The following is a 20337-nucleotide window of genomic DNA, read 5'->3' as shown; positions in this document are numbered from 1 at the left end:
TTTTGAAATTAGGCTTTTTGAGTTTGCCATTAGTGTGCCACAGCTGCATTCTGTCAGTTGCAAATACTTGCCTCCCTTTTATTCATCATTAGCATTGCTGAAGACAGAGTTCAGAAATTAGGTCGTTATCACCCTTTACTGCATATTAACTTCTTTGCTTGCTCTCTGTTTTAATGTCGGAAATATGAGCTATCTCTTTTCACTTCATTTGCAGAGTCACCTCAGCTTACTTCTTGACGACTTCCATTTTATCTGTAAGCTTTCTGACCTTTTAAGAGAGAAATGTATTTGCTAGTCAGTCTCTTTTCCACTGTTTCTAAGGTCTGGTTCATTGTTATTCCATTTGGAAAAATTGATTAGAAAGGTCTGGAATCCATTCCTGAACTCTGTCTTTTATTTATTTATTTATTTAAAGATGTGTGAAATACAGATCCAAGGTAGCTTGAGGAACTATAACTGTTAGTTTGTGACTCCTTCAATTCACCAAATTTTCTAGTATAGATGACTTCCTCATTAATTTTTCATTTCACTTGAAGTCTTTTGAAAAATGAAATCATAAATGGAATGTTACTGCTCATCTTTTAGTCTAATTTACTAAATTGACATGGGTCATTTTCTCTGCAATTTTTGTACTTCCTGTGACTTCACAATGCCTTTTCTCTTATGAAAACTGTACTTAAAGTATTATTGCTTCTTGTTGAACTAGTGAGTGACTGAAGATATAGTCTACCAGTTGTCACATACATATCAGTGATGCCTGCTGTTCTTAGTATTCAATTTCAATTGCTATGTAGAAAATTAGTCTTACGTCTATAATAAGGAGTTTTTTTTTTTCTTAATGCTTTTCAATTGTTCAGCCTTGTGATATCCTCCACCATGAATGGAGCCTGTGTTATCTGTTGAAATTTTTCTCTTTTTCCAGGGCCTGAAATGTTCTGAAGCTCAGTTTATTATTTTCTCACTTCCATTTTTCTGTGAGTTCACCTGCATCAGTACTTAGTTCAGATAAGGAGTGCTCTTTGGAAAACCTTAATCGCTTTAATTTCCACCTTACATACTTGTATCATGATTGTGTGATTTGGTTGTCATTACACAGGATTCATGGAATGTGTTCCTTTTGAATGAAGATAAAAGGTAGACTCCAGGAGTTTACTCAGTACACTTCCTGCTGTTGCTGTTTTTGTCAGTCCATAGAACCAGAGAGGAACTACTGTGAAGTAAAGCTACTTTAAATATGTAGAGTGGGTAGTGGATTCTGAGAATCAGTAGGCACCGCTTGCTCATAGAAACAGCCTGGGAGGCTTCAGCAGCTAAACATAAGCATCTTTGCATCAGTAGTGATGATCATCTTCCAGTCAAGTATTGATATTTCCTCTGATATGAAGGGTGATACTGAGCAGGCGGCTCCAGTTCCATGAAGATAATCCAAACACAGGTTTGTGTCTGATATCCCTGTTCCTGGGGACAAGGCGTGTCTTACATTTTACCACATACGCTCTGGTAGTGGTTCCTCAAATGAATGTTCATCTATTTCTTGCTGATATATGTATATATGCAAAACACAGCTAGGAGTAACTTTGAGAAGTGTCAACATTTATCTTAGCAGCTACTATAGTCATCATCTATGTTAGGCTTCTCTGACAGAGCTGTTCCTCTACATCTTCTCTGAGGTTGTGATGCAGACACAAATATTTTGTTTTCTCTGATTGTTGTTTCGTTTGGGGTGATCTTTATTTTTCTTTTTTCTTTTTTTTTTTTTTTTTTGCCTTGATCGGCTGTACCTCCACAGTTGCTGAGGGAGGGCTTATTACCAAATGCCACAAAGAAAGACAAATAGTGTTCCCCAGTCCTTGAGCAGGAAAGGCTGTAACAACAACTGCTGCTAATGTAGAAGTTCTTTGGCTTAACTGCAAACAGCATAATACACTAAACTATAAAAGGATAACATTTATTACTCCAAGAAATAAAAATTCTTTCATAGACATAAACAAAAAAGCTCAGTCTTCTAATAGAACTAACAAATACTTCAGTTTATAGTTATATATGTATATTTAATAATTTAAATATTCCTCCTTTCAGTTTAAAAGATGGTTCTGTTATTCCTGATGATTTTATTTTGTCCAGCTTAAAAAAAAATGAAATAGGACAAATTCAAACATATGGAAGTTACATTTTAATATCTATCAAAAATAGTGTATTTCTCAAAAGAGTTTGCTAGAAAAGGATTGCTAGATAGTATTAAAAATACTAGTTTTGAGGGAGACAAAGGACTAACCTTCAAACTTTTTCTGACTTTGTCTCTTATCAGTCATGCAAGTGTCAGAGTCATAATGTGAATACTCAAGAAGGCTTTGAATTGTCAATAGAGGAAGCTTCCTCTTTGAGGTTATATTCACTGGAACAGAAGAGATAACGCTATTATCAGTGTTCTTATACTGTAGCCAATTTCTCATTGCATGTACTGAAATGCAGTTTTAATACAGTTTAGATATTAGTATAATGATAAATACATCAGACTTTAAAAACTGAATTCTGAACTGTATCTGGGCTGTTTCAGTATGAAGTTCTACTCTTATGTCTCAGATATTTGTGAATGTTTTCTGAAAAAAGTGATTTTTAAACACATTTCTACCTCCACCCCCCTCCACCCTCTTTTTTTTTTTTGGTAGGGTGAGGAGTTGACATTAAAATCTACATTTATTTCTGGGATGTGAACCTCGGATCGAATCATCAGCTGGAACTTTAGAGTCTAGCACTGGAATATAAACATGCAGAATAAATACCTGCCCTCTGTATGATATACAAATAGCATTATTTATGATGAATAAACTAGGGTTTTTAGGCTCTTTTTGATAATGCACGCAAGCTCAATATTTTAACCACTGACTGTATGAGTTGGTTTGAACTGGAGTTAATGGACTTGTTACTTTCATCTTGCACGTATTGATTTCTAGGTTTCTATATGTTAGTTAATGCACAAAATCCAAGTGCACTGTGCAAATTGTGCATGATAAGACAATAACTCTAAGCTTTTATATGTGGCTCACTTCAAACTTGCTAATATTTACACTAAAATCAATTGAGGGCTTAATCACTGCTAGTGGACAGAGAGCTGTAAAGATTTTCTTTTCATCTGCTTTCATTCATAAGTTATTGTTAGTCATATGTCAACTAACTCATTTAAGATCATTTCTATGAGAATTGTATGTTATCTTCACTACCAGATCTAGGTAGTCTTAAATCCTTACTTCAGTTAGGTATTCTGAAATAAGACTTAGGTTTTACTTGAGTAAATTCTCATCCCTGACCTTCTAATGTAGAGGTTAGCAAATAATAATTGACAGTTGTATCAGTGCTTAGGTTTCAGTAACCATCTCATATATGTCAGGTATATGAAAACAGTCTCCAGTGACCATCATTATAAATATTAAAATAATCATCAAATATGCTATATGCCTAGAAAATTCTATGCAGATAAAGCTGTATCTCAGCTGAACGCTACGTTATTTTATTCAGCATCAGAGAACAAAATGCTATATTTTATAAGTATTGGAACTAATTGGTAATGAACATAGATCTTCATTTGGTATTAACAGTATCCTGTATCGTGTAAAGTTGGCTATGTTTCCCTTTTAATATCACTCAAGAGTCTGATGATAAACTTTTTTTTTTTTTTTTTTTTTAACCATAAGACTTCAGGTGAGTTCATGCAGTGGCCGTTAAATCAACTTAGGATATTGTGCTAAGAACACTACCGGTGTGAAATTTCAGTGTTGGAGATCTTATATCACTGATGAAATATATTTTCTAATATGTGAAAGGTCAGGCTATCGTGCCCATCTTCCAGAAAAAGGACTAATTTTTTTCTCATTTCCACTTAGTTGTTCTCAACTTGCCTTCTCTCTTATCCTGCCAGTATACAAGTCTTCAAGAAAGTGAAAATAATTGAAGGAATGAATAAGCGTTTTCTCAATTTTCTTGTTGCCAAAGGAGTAATTTGAGTTAGGAAAAAAAAAATTAGATAATTAGATAAAAATAAGTAAGATACTTACATCTAATACTTACAGCAGTATTATTAGCAAATACATACTTTCATATTGCTCTGCATACCTTACTGGGTTGAATCCTACTATCTATTGTAGTTTTAAAGAGATCCAATTCAGATAGCAGTAGTTCAATTCTGCAAGAGATAAATGCTTTGCAAAGTGTGTGCTACAATCTGTCTTCAGAGTTCAAGATGAATAGGGAAGAAACTTAGTCTAAAATGCTGCATCAGAAACACAAGTTTACTTGTAATGTTTGTAATATCATAGTCTAACTTTTCAAACATAAAGTTGTTTCATCTTTAAGATGTCTAAACAATTGACATCTGTATTTGAAGTTGGTCTTTGGTTTTGTTAACCAGCCTAGCTTACCTTTTTTGAAAGACACACTGCAAGTGTAGATCAAGGGACTTGCGTTGTGAATATTGAATTACTTTTAGGATTAGCCTGGAATTTGAAATATCCAGAATAATCTCCTTCCAGAAATATTCTTTTTCAGTGATTCTAATCAGTGTTTTCTGAAAGTAGGTCATGGAATTTGATGCCATAGATTAAAGACTACCTGGAACAAATGTTTCTAGAAAAGTTTGCAAAGTCAGTCATATATTATTCAACATGGGGAAGAGATTTCTTTGGCTCACTGATGTGTAACAGTTTTACGTTCAATATAAAAATAAAAAGCTTGTATCAAAAGTCAGTGACGTACAAAGCTGGAAGAAGCTAGTCAAGAATAGCTTGAAGTTGTCACAGAGCAGGCAAAAAGAATAATAAAATTTAAAAGGAATTTTCATACGAGACTGATCTGTGACTATGACAATAGAGTGATACCTAAATTTGCATGAAAATCTGCCACAGAATGTTTATATATCTTCTGAATACTATCAAGGTGTTTATATATTTTTTTTAATTTCCAAAACTGTTTCTGAGATTTTAAAATATTTTTCAATTAGTTTGTAATGCATATTTTGGTTATGTGCTCTTTATGAGCAATTCAAGAAATACAATTAGACTCTAATTCTTCATAGAAAATTGATAGCTCTAGGCTGAAGAGTTGGTATTAATTCTTGGGTAAGACAAAGACATGCCTCTTTCAAGTCTCTGTTAGAAAGATCTGCAGACAAAAACAACAAATTCCAGTCAGCAGGTTTTCTAAGGAATGAGGCTGCATATTTTTGATGGATTTGAGCCTACCTGAAACCTGGTAAAAGCTAAAGTAAAGTTGTATAGAGGAGGTAGAAACATTACTGGGTTTGTCCCACGGTCACTAAAAAGCTTTTGTGTTAGCAATTACATTTGATAAGTTTTCTCATTTATACTCTTTATAAAAAACTGTAAATAAAATCAGGTTCTCAGCTTCTTATAGAATCGTGCAAGAAAGGGAACTGCAGGAGCACAAGGAGCTAGAAGGGGACAGAGCCAGGACAGCTGACCTAAACTGGCCAAAAGGGATGTCCTATACCCTATGGCGCTGTGCAAAAAAAACTATAAAACAGTGGGGAGTTGGCCAGGGATGGGAGGTACAGCTCGGGCTGGCTGGGCCTCAGCCAGCAGGTGGTAAGAAATTGTTTTGTGTAGAAGAACTGCAGAAGAGTGCTTTCTGCCATTGAACTGCTTTGTTGGAAATAACCATGAAGCAATTTGAATGGAAAAAACACTTTGTATGTTTTTTTTTGTTTTTTTTTGGTTTTTTTTTTTGGTATTAAATGCCTGTAAAATGGTTGACTCTTGGCAGACCACTCAGGAGTAAGATCTTTTGGTTATAATAGCCAAATCAAAATAACTTTTAAATATGCAGTAGTCAAAAGAGTGAACAGTGTTTAGCATTATAAGGACAGCCTATTGTAAATTCTGTGTTTTGTGCACAGTTTAACACATTCTGGAAAAAGCGCAGGAAAGGACATAGGATGAGCTTAACTATGGAGGTGCTTCTGTAGGTGAAGTGATAATGGCAAAGTAGGAGAGCAGATGACATGCAGATCTGAGTGAGGTCTGTTAAACAGTGACATGGAAAGTAGGATAAATTTTCAGTTTATTCCGATTAAATTTGAAGGCAATGTCTTCAAATAAAGTAGTTCTACACATGAAATAGAAAGCTGTGAAACTCCTTGCTTCAGGCTATTACAGATATTTAAAATTTACGGCTTTCAAAATGCTGCTGCACAAACTTATAGCTAGAAAACCTGTTCAAAATGGTAGTTTCAAGATAGTCTCCCCAAAACCAGGAATACGGCTTGGGGGACAGTTTCTCAGAGACCACTCTAATGGGGCCATTCTAGATCACAACCAGGATATAAATATTAAGCTGTAATGTCATTAATAGGTTCTATCTAAACTATCCTGTGCAAAGTTACTATTGTCTTTGTTCTATTTAATAAAATAAAAGCATGAGTTACAAATCAGTTGAAAATTAACTGCAAATAATTCAAGTGAGTGTACTTCAAGAAATGTGAAAACGCTGGAAGTATAGTCACAAGAACATTTTAATTAGTTGATCATTTAAAAAAAACAACACAGAAGTTGAGAAATAGTAGAGATACAGTACTGGCTGTTCTCATCTTGATGTGTGATTGTAATCATTGAGAAGAATGAGCACATACATGACATATAGTAACTTCTAGCCATCACAGTTCTTTTCTTTGTCGAGGGGGGTATTACAGTAAAAATCAGTGCTTTTCCTATGACTTCCCTGCTCAACCTCTAACTTAAGCTTATTCGCAGAACCTCGATATTGTTGGAAGGTACCAGACTTCAGTGTGCTTTTTTCTTGTGGCATCCTATTTAGTCTTCTGAAGCTCAGTTAAATGTTACATAGAAATAAATGTTAAAATAAAATTCTTTGATGCAGAGTGACTGATTTTACTTAATAATTTGTAATGTGCAACTACATGGCTTATTGCATACTGTATCTTTCTAAATATTTACGTTCTGCAATTCTATGTTCAGTAAACTGCTAGTGTGAAAAATTGGCTCTCTTGAACCAGATAGTGAAACACCTATGGACTTCTTTCAAATTAACATTTCATACTTTTTTTTTTTTTTTTTTTTGTACAGAGAAGAAACCTCTGTGCTCTTTTACAAATAGCACAGCATTGAAACTCTGCTGTCATTGTGAGGTTTTGTAACTGGAGCTTTAGAATTCATTATGTATTGTATATAAACTGAAGAGGTGGCAAAAACTTAGCTTCCTTTTTTCCCCCCCTTTTTTTAAAGATATTTTGAGAAATTGCCTCTTGTGCTAAAAGAATCACTAATTAGTGTTTAAGAACTGAGAAGAATCCCGAAGGTCCAAAGACTTTTGAGGGGACAAAATTCATTATGCAGCTGACAGTGGTTCCTCTAACACTGGGAACAAGCTATGTGTCAAAGTGATGGAATGTCTGGAGTAATGATCTTTGGACAGTGTTTATGTTGTTAAGTAAAAGTACTTGCCTGCAGAGATAAGTTTTGAAAACTGACACAATACGGACGGTTTGGGGAGTTGTTGACTTGAGTTTTGTTGCAATTCATTTAGAGAAAGCAAGAAATGGAACATTAAAGTTTGCTTGTCTCAGCAGTAATTTAGTGAATTAATTAAATTTGGAGGAGTGCAGCAGGTTGAGGGCAGTGTTCAGTCTTGATTCAGGTTCAGCTAGTGAAGAAGTTTCCTGTAGATCTGAGTGATGAGGCTTCTAGATCCTTGATCAGTTTGTTAGGCTGTTTTCGTACATTAATTTTCTTTAAACAATTTATATATGATAAGTATGTCTTTAAAAACCATACACAGTCCTTTTCCAGTTTTTCCCCTCTCTATATAACCTTCAACTGTTATTCTCCTTTCATCTGAGTGGTTATTTTTGCCTTAATTTGCTGAGTATAAATTTTTATTCTTGATGCATGAAAGCTGTTGTCCTATGCTTGCAGTTCTTCATGCGATGGAATATACCTATACCCACAATTGCTGAGAAGATTGTCTCTCAAAGCCTTCCAGGCTTTTATTTTTCATAAGTTATGGCATTTCACAGATAATACATTTTTTTTCTTTACCTTTCTAAACAGCATAATATATCAAATATGTTATTTGCAAATTTCATGGCAGCAGATTATTCAATGTAATGCCAGATCAATATATAGTACCCACGTTTACCACTGCTAAGTGTCACCAAATGAGTTCTGCCCCCAGAGAGGTACAAAAAAAATTTAATTTCTGTGGGCTTTATATTCAAAATTGCCACAATATATCTGGCCTCACATTTTTTTCTTAATGTTCAATTAATATTTCTTGTTTTATTTTTATAATAAATTATTTTCAGAACAAAGTTCAGAAAAGAAATTATTTTCTCAACATAAAGCATCAAATACAAAGCGCTGAAAGGATACTCTTTTAATTTGTAAGGTCTCTTGGGAGGTATGTCAGTTTTATCCAGATACCTAGGCTGCACAGACTGAAAGCATCTTTTCCCTGTCGTTTAGCCTGAGGAAATCCGTAGAAATACTTTTCAGACCTTGAACTTCTCTCTACTTTTTTTTTTAATTGAGAGAACAGTTTTGTATGTGCTCTACTTTGTATTTCATTTCTGTTTATGTTTCACTGTAATAGTCTCTCACCTTCCTATGGTTTCTTTGTGTTATTTCCATCTCTTCTAATTCTTTTTTTTTTTTAAGTACTTTGCATTTAAACACCTAACAGCACTGAGTATCTTAAACATCTCCCTCGATTTACTTTGTTACCGTCTCCTTCATGGTATATCAGCTTTTCAGAAATTCATGTGATGAATTAATCTTGTGGATTTTTATTTGTTTATTTAGCTTTGTTCTATTCTTTTGTTGTTGTTATTGTTTGTTTTTTTTTTTTTTTTTTTTTTTGCCTATTCTTAGTGGCCCTGCCAGATGAGATGTTGATCTCTCTTTTTCACCTTTCTTCATCAACCTCTTTCAGGCATCACAGTGCTTTCACATTTAACACACAAATGCTATTACAAAAAATGGTAGTGGTTTCATACTGATAGCGGTGTGATGGAGTTGAACTGTCTCTCTCAGTCTCCATCCTCAAAAGAACAGGGGAAGAAAAAGGGCTCATGGGTTGAGATAAGGACAGGGATATCACCAATTACTGTCACAGGCAAAACAGACTAAGTGTAGGGAAATTAATGTTGTTTATTGCCTGTTTCTGACAAACTGGTGCAGTGAGAACTAAAAGCCAGCTAAAAATGCCTCCACCCTTTTCTACCTCCTCACCCCAAATGATGCAGGGGAACAGGGAAGGGGGCTGTGGTCAGTCCATAATGCTTCATCTCTTCTGCTCCTCCATGGTCACTCTCTGTCTCTGCTTCATGTGGAGTCCCTCCCACAGGATGCCATTCCTCCCAAACTGATCTTGTGAGCTTCTCACAGGCTGCAGCCCTCCAAGTACTGCTTCAAGGTGGTTCCATGCCTCAGGGCCCATCCATCAGGAGCAGACTGTTCTAGCACAGGTCCCCAAATGTGGCAGCTCCCTCTGCCCTCCTGCCCCACCAAGGGCTCCTCTCCAGAGGGCTGCAGATCTGGCCCAGGGCTGCTCCTGCATGGCTCTCCATGGACTACAGCCTCCTCTGGGCCACATCCACTGCTGCATGCACCATGGGCTCCTCTATGGCTGCACATGGAGATCTGCTCTGCGTTGTGCCTGTAGGCTACAGGGGGATAGTCTGCTCCACCGTGGACCTCTCCTGGCCTGCAAGAAACTTCTGCTTCATGCCTGGAGCACCTCCTGCCCTACTGGAGCACCTCCTGCCCTACTTTTGCACCGACTTTGCAGGCTGCAGGGCTACTTCTCTCATATTTCTCACTCTTCTTTCTCAGCTGCTGTTGCACACCAGTTCTTTTTTCTCTTAAATCTGCTCTCCCAGAGGTACACTGAGTGTTGCTGATGGGTTCAGCTCTGGCAGTGGTGGAAGCTGTTTGGAAATATCTCTTATCTGACATGGGCAGGTGCTGGGCTCTGCTCACAGAGGTGTCCCTGCAGCCCCCTACTAACTAAATATGCCCATGTGAGCCCCATACAATTGTTATCATCAGTATTTAATGTCTTAATGGGCAAATCAATATATGCTTCTAAACAGTGAACCATCTCAGGTTTTGCTTTTCACCAACCTTGTATAAATTAATAGCATTTCTTTTCAAACTGCTGAGGGTTTACTACAGAGTCTGACTTGAAAATCTAACCATCAGTTCAATTGTAACTTCAAAGATTTGTGTGGTTGGGAATTTAGATTGTGCATGCTTAGTATATTGTAATCCTAACTATGTTTACTTCTCTCATATTACAATTATGCAGTTGCAATAAGGTTTACTCAAAACTGAAGCAGCAAAAGAAAATTTTTCTAGGAAAATTCTCAGTCTCTGTTCATAGCTTACATTTGAGAAGTTCAGTAGGACAAAAATGAAAGATTTCTAGCCAGTGCAAAATAAACTATTGGTCCTATACCATTCCCTTCCATCACGTAACGGTGAGTAGTGGCCTATTAATTGTTTTGGTTTTTTTCTTTTTTTAATTTCAAAACCAAAATTTGAGTAGTTTTATGAATTTAGATCTAGTTGAACTTTGAGTCAAATGCTAACTTCTGATATCTGTGGAGTGTAACTAAGATTATTCACTCCTGAGCTGAAAATATACTACAATTTCGCAATCAAATATTTGTAAAAATCTTCTAACTTCCTTGTATGCAGCTGTCAAAGTCTCATATGAGCAAGCAGTTATTATGTCTTACCAGAATCTTTCATTTGATCCCAGGTAATTCCCAGGTTACTTTTCCTAGGTACATGACAAAGTTCTGTCTATTGATTTTCTTCTTTTAGGTATTATTAGTTAAAACTTCTATAGTAAAGCTGGCATTTTAAATATTTCTTTATAGTCTTGAATGTAATGATCATTTTGAACTTCGTTGTTTTTTGAAGTCATGTAACTTTTTGGTTCTTGACTGTGGGTTTGTTTGTTTTCTTAGTGAGAGATGGCTGACAGAAGGAATTTGAACTGCAGCTTCTCTTACTGACAGCAGTATTTGATTTGTATTCATCGCAGGCTGGCATAAGTGTAGCACTGTAGATAGGTCTGAGGTTTTGTGTCGTAACATATAATTTTTACCTACAGGCTTTTATAGCATATTAAGTTAATGCTTGCAGTGCTAAACAGAACTATATAAAACACATCATTATAAATTTGATAGTTGCTGAAGTACAAGATGCTTAATGGTATAACACATCTATTGGAAAAGAAATGTGCTCTCTTGCATTCTAATAATTAGGTAATATCTGCCAGTGTGTTAAACAACAAATTAAATAAGTGTTTCCCATAGCAGCCTTCATAAATCATTTATTCGAAGCATTTGTTATTGTGAAATAAATTCCTATTTGTCAAGTCTGCCTACTTTGAAATTTTATATTCCAAACATGGAGTGATTCCTTTGTTCTCCGTTTGTCCTGGTAAAGGCTTCATTTTGCTCAATTTCTGTGTCATGTCAGCAGTACTTTTTAAAATAGGCTAACTAGACCTAAACTGCCATGCAGAAAATTGCTCTGGGCAATACGGAGTAATTTTTTTTAATAACTCAGCTGTACAATTCTTTATAAAATATAGGCTTATTCTAGAATATTGACACAAATGTGAAAAAGCAGTACATTGGATCTTACTTAGTTCTGATCCATTTTTCTGTGGATTCAGTACTCTTATGAATTTTTTGTTCAGGCTTGTTTGTAAAGATATAAGTGTTAATTATCTGAAACAAAGACTAAGTAAGAGAGATTGTATTTGGAAGAAGATAATAAGCATGCACCTTTTTTTCCATTGAGAAAATTCTAGTCTAGATGTGGGTTTTCTGTTGTGATGAAGTTACTAAGGTAGCTTGTAGAGGTGTGGGGAGCAGAGAGATTAAATACAAAAAAAATAAGTCTAGGAAAAAAAAGTTAAAGAGGAAATGTAAATAAGTTTTCTTCAAGTATTGTGTGCTTGAATTCAGATTTCTTAAGAGCTGGATTAGAGATGTTGTTTTTATCCCAAGAGTAATGTTAATATGTAATACTGTGGAGCAGTAGTATGTAATAAAGTTTAAGCTTCAGTATTTAGAGCTTTAGATTATTAAATTGGTATCATATTGCAATAACAGAATCACAGAATTTTGAAGGTTGGAAGGATCCTATGTTAATCTGATCATCTAGTCCAACTCACATGCTAAACCAGGCTCCCTACAATACAGGGATGCATCTAGGATCACAGGAAAGCATCTAGGTGAGTTTTGAATATCACCAGAGAGGAAACCTCTACAGCTTCTCTGGGCAGTCTGTTCCAATGCTCTGTAATCCTCACAGTTAATGAAGTTTTTCCCAATGTTCATATGGAACTTCCTATGTTCCAGTTTGTGTCCATTGTCCCTAGTTCTGTTGCTTGATGCCACTGAAAAGGCTGTAAATGCTTGACTCCAGCCCATTAGATATTTATAAGGACAGATAACAGAATAATAAAAGTTCTGCTGTAGTGAATATATACTTCCTCCTTTTAATGATTTAAATACTGACACTTTATGCGCTCACATAGTTTGGTACATAAAATTGGCTTCAATAAAGAATAATAATTAAGGTTCTGCTCTGGTTTGCTGTCACATAATTACCAAATCCAAGGGCATACTCGTACTAATGTGACTGTGTAATACATGTAGTGAAAAATTGTTTATAAAACTATGGTGGTAATTCAGAATTTTTGAAATGGTTACTTTCTTTTCTACCCAGGTGTCCTTTGCTTTTTGTGATCAACAGTCGAATAAGCAATAAAAGCAAATAGTTGAAAGCAAATTCATTAATACTAACATGACTGTTGTTCCATAATGGCAACTGGAGCTATATTCCCTAGTGTTCATTTTAAGTCAGTTAGCTATCAGTCTTCCTCTCAGTGATCCACTATTTACACTAAAAAATGCAGGTGAAAGGGGATGTGAGACCCACAGTTGTGATCAAGTAATAGTTTGTTCAATTCCTTGATTTATTAATTCATACTATATTCACTCAGATACTACTTCTTAAAGTAAGTGTTAAGGTATTTAAAATTGATTTGTAGGTTATGCTTTAGTTGATACTAAAAGTGACTTTGGCAGTAATGATTAGTCTGTTTTTCCTGTCCAGGCTGTATCTAATTTGTCAACTATATAGACTAGTAGAGAGGATCGTTGCATGCTGTTCTAGTTGAAGAAGCCATATTTAGATCTGTTAATGCAAAAAAAAACCCAGTCATAAATATTTTAAGTTTTCATGCTTAATTTTGCTGGTTGTGCCTGCTTAGTATTTCTCACTTCCCTTGTTCCTGAGCATTTAAAACAGTGCTCCAAATATACAGATATTCCCTTTGTACCTGCACGAGATTATGTGCAGCTCCAAAAAGTGATGAAAGTTTCTCTGAAGCTTGCTGTCAGAGGTAATCTGTGAAACCTATAGTTGAAATAACTTAGTATTTCTCTAAACTCTGTGCAGTTGAATAAGGGGCAGTATCTACTGTTCTTGGGATAGGTAGTTACACCAAATTTGGGATTGTTCCTCACATTCCCCTATTGCTGTTAATTGGGTATGGATTCCAGTAATTTGGAATCACATAGTTCATTCTCCTGTTTTGGTTTCCTAATTAGAAGTTCGGGTTTCCTGACTATAGTTTGCCTTCCATTTGGTAAGCAAGCAGTACATATTCCAAAGCAACTAGTAATATTTGAACTTCAATTGCAGCCTCTCCTTCACTAATATAATTGATTTGATGCTCACCTTTGGCTGAAATAACATTGGTAGGAATGTCATTTTCTCTGAGATTTTTGTCCTCCTTTCATAGGTTGATTTAAAAGTTGCTAAGTTCTTAAGCAAAGTATTGCAGCTACAAAATTTCCTTCTCTTAGGCTGATTGACTAATTTGTTGTGTAAACTTTCTCACTGTACCAGAATGCTATTTCAAATGCTTAAAGTTTCAATTCCATCTCTGTTAAAGTCTCTCACATGCATACTGTGTGTCATAATGCCCTTTCAGGGAAAATAAATTTGTTGCGTGCCAGTCTTTTAGGTAACTTGGGAATTCAATGCCATAAAGGTAACAATTATTTTATTCCTAATGAGAGTTCAAGTCTGTTTTTTTTCCTCTTAAATTCACTAAGCAGCGATTCATCAAAGGATTGCTGTATTTTCTGTCTTGTTATTATTTAGAAATTAATAAATGTGAGAGAGTTCTCTCAGTAGGATAATTTCTTACTCAGTGTTAAAGCTACATAGCTGAGCAGAGAGTTCACAGTTTCTGGATTTGCAAGATCACCTCTACTAAATAATTCCTTTCATAACCCTTCTGGATGCTCCAAGTAATACAGTAAAAGCTGTTTAGAGGCAATGGAATTAGGTAGCATAAACCAGGATTTGTATACTGACTTAAATTATACCAACTACCTTTCCCAGCCAGTTAGATGGCAAAACTAAGCAGCATCTCTTCACTTTTGCTCTAGGCTTGGGAACCCAAATCATATTCTGTGCTCAGTGCCAGATGGACTCTGTGGAAGTCAGCCAGCACAGTCTGTCTCAGCTAACCAGTCCTGTGAAAGCTGGCTGCTTTCTCTGAACTGTGTTTTGGTTTGAGGCAACAGTGAATACAGCAGAGAGCACAGGCATGGAAGATATAACTCATAGTCAACTAATTAACAAGTGAATCAAGGAGTCTGTGTGAGATTGTTATGCCTAGCTACAGTACATAATTTTTTAAGATTGTCAACGTATTTCTTAAACAGGGAAGAAATTATCCATAGCACTTAAACCACCTAATCCAATGTAGCTAATATGTTTTACAGTCACTTTAGGTAAGAGGTCATCTCAACATCTATACTAACAGTCACAGCAAGGATGCTGGGATAGGTTGGCATATAACAAGTTGTATTTGGGAGGTCCGGTGCTGAGTTTCTAGATTGCCTGACTGCTTTGTATCATGCAGAGCTTGAGCATAAACTGAACAAAATTACTAACAGTGCATAGATGCTACCTTGGTCTATGTCTCACAGTTTTTATGTGTACACCGTAACTGTTTTCTTAGTCCTCATCTTGTTGACCTATAGCTAAGCTTGATTAGATTTCATGTAGAAGATAGACATTGCTGAGAGACAGTACTTACTAGCAACACAACAAATAAAATTTTGACCAGAGTGGCATTCTGTTGGCTTTCATTTGAGTTGGAGATGTTCACAGAGCTAGCAACTTTCTGAAGTTTATTTCCTGTAGGTTAGAGCTAAATTAAACTGATCTTATTTAATTATTAAATAAAAGAAAGATCCTTGAATTAAATCAGGACTGAGTTTAGGTTTATCTTGTTTTTAATACTACATTCAGCTGTGAAGCAGTTAAGCAACATTTGCAGATATGCCTTTTTATTACTACAGATCTAGAGTAAAAAAATATTACCATATGAAACATCTGAACATTATCGTAACTTTGGAAATGGATATATTATTAGATTAGTCACAGGTTTCTGAGCTCATTAGTAAGTGGAGTCACAACTTATTATGTTTTTCTACTTTTGATAAAGATATTACTTCAAATATTTATTTACTTTTTCAGAATTAAACTCTTTAAGATAAACAGCCTACTGGATTCTTAAGTTAAAATTCTTATTTGTATGTGTGAACTCAACAGGTACTACTACCTAGCAATAAGGATATTTTAGAGAGCATGCTCCAGGTGAACCTATGTTGTTCTTTAGAAAGCGTGATATGTAAACAAGAAGCTCCAATGAAGGAGTTTGAAAGCTATGAGCCTGAATGTGTTTCACCATTCCATACTTGATGTGGAAAACTGAATCTTCCTGGAGAAATTCTTACATAATCATGAAAACAAACAGTAAAAATTTATCATAGTGTTTGACGTTGAAGTGTTTCTTTACCAAATGAATTAGTATTTCTCCATACCATGTTTGAACTTTTTCTGCATAAATGCAATGATAAAGTACACGAATAGTATTGTGAAAGAGTTTTAAAACTTGTGCATTTTAAGTATTTAAGTACTGCAGACAGTTGAGGTACTCCTGGATGTTAATTTGAAAACATAAAGAACTCTGTTGTAATAAACAGTGTTCTTTTTATTGTTTATTTGCTTTATAGATTAAGAGAAAATAACAAGTTGTTACAGCTAATGTAACTTCTTGGCAAAATTGATTGACTGTAATTGAAGTAGGCCATTCTGAAGACATACTCATAATTAAGTAATCCATAGCTTTGCATAATGTTCCTCTTTTTGATGAAGTTAATCCTAAATGTTGATGTGCTAAATTAAGACAAATTGATAGTGTTTTTATCCCGTTTGTGTGGAGTTTGTAAATTTATTTTGGAGTAATTAACTAGTGTGTTACTTTACTTCCTTCTACTTATATTAGCCTGAATTTGGCTTGTTCTCTCTTCCAGGGGATAGTCTTTATCTTGAGATTTCTTCTGTGTGCAATCTAAATTCGGATATATTAATGTATGAAGTGTTAAATCATAAACATTCAAATCTGAGGTTGAATAGAATTTAGCCCACAGAAAGTAGCTGGCAGAAAATAGGTTTAGATTTGGGTATAGGGTGATAAAACCTAAGGTAGACAAGATGTAATAGGACTTTGTTTCTTTGTCTGTAGCTGAGTTCTGTGCCATCTTTTTTGTCTTGCGGATGTACAGCTGTCTCACAGCAGGCCTCCTATACAACTGTAAAGCATACAGGTGCATTTTTTTTTCCTCTGCTTCAGGATATCAGCAAGCAGTTTCAGAGGTGATCAGGTAGTTAGTCCTCACCTCCTTTGATGTTGTCACCTGTTTGCTTTTCTGTGCAGTATGACATGAAATTATTGCACAAAGCCAAATCCAGTGAGCAGGGCCCTGTGACAGCTTTCCTTCCCAGCTTGCTAGGGCTGAAGCAGCAGGGTTCCTAAGTCCCTGGTTGCCTCCTGTCCCAGTGGCCAAGCATGCACTGTAGAATGCAGATACACAAAGCACTGACAGGCTGCCTGTGTGAATCTGCACAGTGAACAGTGCCCTAACCAGCACCTGCCTTGATGTAGAGCTCATGTACACATGGCCAACACTAGCAACCTAATCTTGCTCTTCCTCTTTCATCATAATAAATGCTCACTAGTGGTCACGCACACTCCTCTGCATAGACACCTGAAGTAGTAGCTGGTCACAGCTACCAGTCTTCTCCAGTTGCTGAGCCAGTTATTTCCAACTGTTGACACCCAGGCATGTTCTCTTGCTTAGCAGCTCTTCCAGACGGAAGTTCCCGAGCAGTTGCATGCACAGAATACAGCACACGCAAAAACTGTCCTAGTAAGAGCTGACTAAGCAAGGAGATCAGGCTGTGGTGATGAGGCAGGGCTCAGTCAGACAAAGGAACTAAGTAACATCCTGCTTAGCTTCAGCAATCTCCCCTTGCCCCTTCTTGCCTTTTTCCCATGCTTGTTCTTCCCCCATCCACTTTATCTTTTTCTTCCTTTTTCTCCTCCCAAATGAGCAATCTGCCCCATGCATTATATCCATAACCACCACATTAGGTGTTTCTGATACGGTAACATCTTGGTAACCTGGTATTACTGATACTGTTCTGTGAGTCCTACTTGTTTTACAAGATTTAACTATCCAAAAGGCCCTGAATGTCCTCCCTAGGGTTAATTTATGAGTGCTGGCTATCTCATATAGCTTCACGATAGCCACATCTGAAATCCAGCTGTTCCTCACAGTACTGCTGGCAGCTTTTATCAGACTCTGTTCTGTCAGACTCCTCTGCTGCCATCTGTCACAAGTCAACACATTGTAACAATGTCGGTGGAAAGGTTCAGTCTCTACAGCCTTAGCACCACCATCCACCTCTGGTATTGTGGGTCAGCATAACAAAACAGGAGGCGTTACTTTGAGAGCAGCCCTGGCATTTATTTTTAGACAATACTAGAACACTTGAAATCATGTTTTGGCTTCAGTGGAAAACTCCAGAAGCTAACTGTACTGCCTTAAGACATGTAACTCACAGATGCCTTTTTTTTTTTTTTTTTTTTCCTCTGGTTGCTTTATTTATATGGCATTAACAGAAAGAGAGGACAGATCACAGATAACGTTTAACTCAAGTATTTTCCTGAACGTGACAACTTTCAGTCTTGAAGGGGAATCACAAGCATATGCTGTACTTAGGGAAATGTAAAAATATATTACACTGTTGTTATCCTTGAATAGCTTAGTGAGGGATTATATGTATGTGCCATCTGCAGTTCTATAACACTAAATATTTAATAAGTTTACAAATAGTAGATAAATATTTAACACTACTTCATAGAAATTTGCATTCAGTAAATAATTGTTTGTAACTGCCAAATATAATGGCCTGATTTAGCTAAATTATTATTTTAGTTAGCAATTCAAATTGCTTCTGTGAAATTAAACCTGGGATAGGACAGTATTAAAGCTGTAAAAGGACAACATTGTTCAAAGAGTTAGCCACTCATATTTCAGGTCTGCTATTAATATTTCTAGCACAGCATTTGATGTTGTCTCAGTTGTGGTAATTTTGTGGGTGTACAGCTCTTCTGCTTAAATTGTGGTTCCAACTGTTCTGATGGACTTCAGCTTTGCATCTTCTATGGTCTTCCCCCTTGATGCTTCTAAAATGAAAGAGAAATACCGAGTTTATTCATGAGTTTATTTAAAGCATTTGCCTAGAGCATTCTCAGCCAGATAGACTTCACAGAGTTTCCAAATGTGAAGTGGATTAAGTGTCAGAAAGCAGAAAAGATAGCAAAAATGGAAATCTTACTTCTTAGTCCCTTAGTAGTTTGTAGTCTCAAATAAAATTTCACAAAAAATATATGCCTTGCATGTCAGTTGTTCAGCAATTTTATGAAGGGAAGGAATTATGAAAATAAAGACTCCTTACATAACCAGTTCCCTTATTTTAGTTATCTGGATTCAAGGTAACCAAAATTCAAGAACTTTATGCAGTTAAAAGTTGCTGTGGCTCACAATTAAAGTATTGAGAAAACTGGTTGAGAAATGTTGAAAAGCTGATTTGTCGTAATATATATGCATATATATATATGTGCATGTGGTCTTCAAATGTATTCTGTTTTAGGTAGGTGTGAGCTACAGATGGCTATGAATTTCAAAATCTGATGAGATAGTGGCCATCATGGTATGCAAAACTATTATGTACGTCTGTGTAAATCCATATCTGTACAAATAAAACTGTACCTCTTGAGTAGCTTCACAGTGTCATTATCTACCTGTAGGGTAAGAAATGAGGATAAATGCCAAATCGTTCTGACTATTGTCTCTTCAGGAAAAGCTATTTGCCATTGTTTTTTTTCTTAACTTTTTGTTGTCCCATCTCTTAAAATGTTCTACTCAGGTTATTGTCTATTCTTTAGAATATGGATATGAAAGTTAATTGCAGAAAAAGCTCAAGTAATTCCGTACCTGCAGCAGTTAATGATACATTCACCATTTGATTTAGGTTCAGTCAGTGTCAAGCTCAGGAGATTCATGTTATATTGTTAAATGCAAGTTATTTTTGTTATCCTTTGTCACTGCAACAGAATTCTACTTTCTCAGCTTCTGCAGTACCATTACTTGGACTGACCTGCTGCTGTTGTGAAGATGTACCATATTGTTGTTTTGAGTATTTGGAGAATAATGGCATGGGGAACAGTCTGAAGAGCCTTATGATTAGCTTAAGTTTATTACTAGATATCTTCGAAGGGTAGCTTACCTAAACAGATTTGGAATAGAACATAAAAAGATAAAAAAGTGTGTGTATATATATATATAGACAATAAACATCTATTTAATATTTCATCCAGTGTACTCTCTATACCCCTTTTAAGTTAACCTGATATCTTTCAATGTCTTAGTTAACAATGGTGAGGTTTTTCTCAGTTAAGATAGCTACTCGCTTTACTTTTAGCCATTCTTATCTCTTCTCTGGGGAAAGAGCACTAGGTAACAATTGTTTCTTGTTAGCTTTTTAATATACAAGTCAAGTCTCAAGAACTATATCAAAGTGCATCCACTTCCTTGCAAGCAAGGCTATGCCTTTGGCAACTCACATTTTAAAAAATATAACATTAATCCCTTTGAGATGTTTAAACAGAAATTCATATTCATCATCTAGTTTTCAAAGTAGAATCTTTGCTTTGGGTCTTCTAGGAAAATTTGTTTCCATGTTCCATTTTGTTTATTTTAGTTTGAATCAAACTTTTTGTTTGCACATAAACTGTCTAATCCATGTATTTCATGTGTGTGTATGTATACTTGCTCTTAATTCTGTTCCA

At 35.7% G+C, this 20337-nt stretch overlaps 1 protein-coding gene and 1 long non-coding RNA gene across 3 annotated transcripts in view; one reads left to right on the top strand and one right to left on the bottom strand.

Annotated features, from left to right (window-relative positions):
- Positions 1-20337, top strand: part of TUSC3 (tumor suppressor candidate 3) — a 184544-nt gene that overhangs the window by 139293 nt on the left and 24914 nt on the right. The window lies entirely within an intron of this gene.
- Positions 18096-20337, bottom strand: part of LOC112532334 — a 37561-nt gene continuing 35319 nt past the window's right edge. The window contains exon 3 of the long non-coding RNA XR_003074931.3: positions 18096-18672. This is a non-coding gene — a long non-coding RNA (uncharacterized LOC112532334). The remainder of the gene's footprint in view (positions 18673-20337) is intronic.

The sequence above is a fragment of the Gallus gallus genome, chromosome 4 (assembly GCF_016699485.2).
Source record: "Gallus gallus isolate bGalGal1 chromosome 4, bGalGal1.mat.broiler.GRCg7b, whole genome shotgun sequence".
Classification (NCBI taxonomy): domain Eukaryota; kingdom Metazoa; phylum Chordata; class Aves; order Galliformes; family Phasianidae; genus Gallus; species Gallus gallus.
This window is presented reverse-complemented; position numbering and strand designations above follow the sequence as displayed.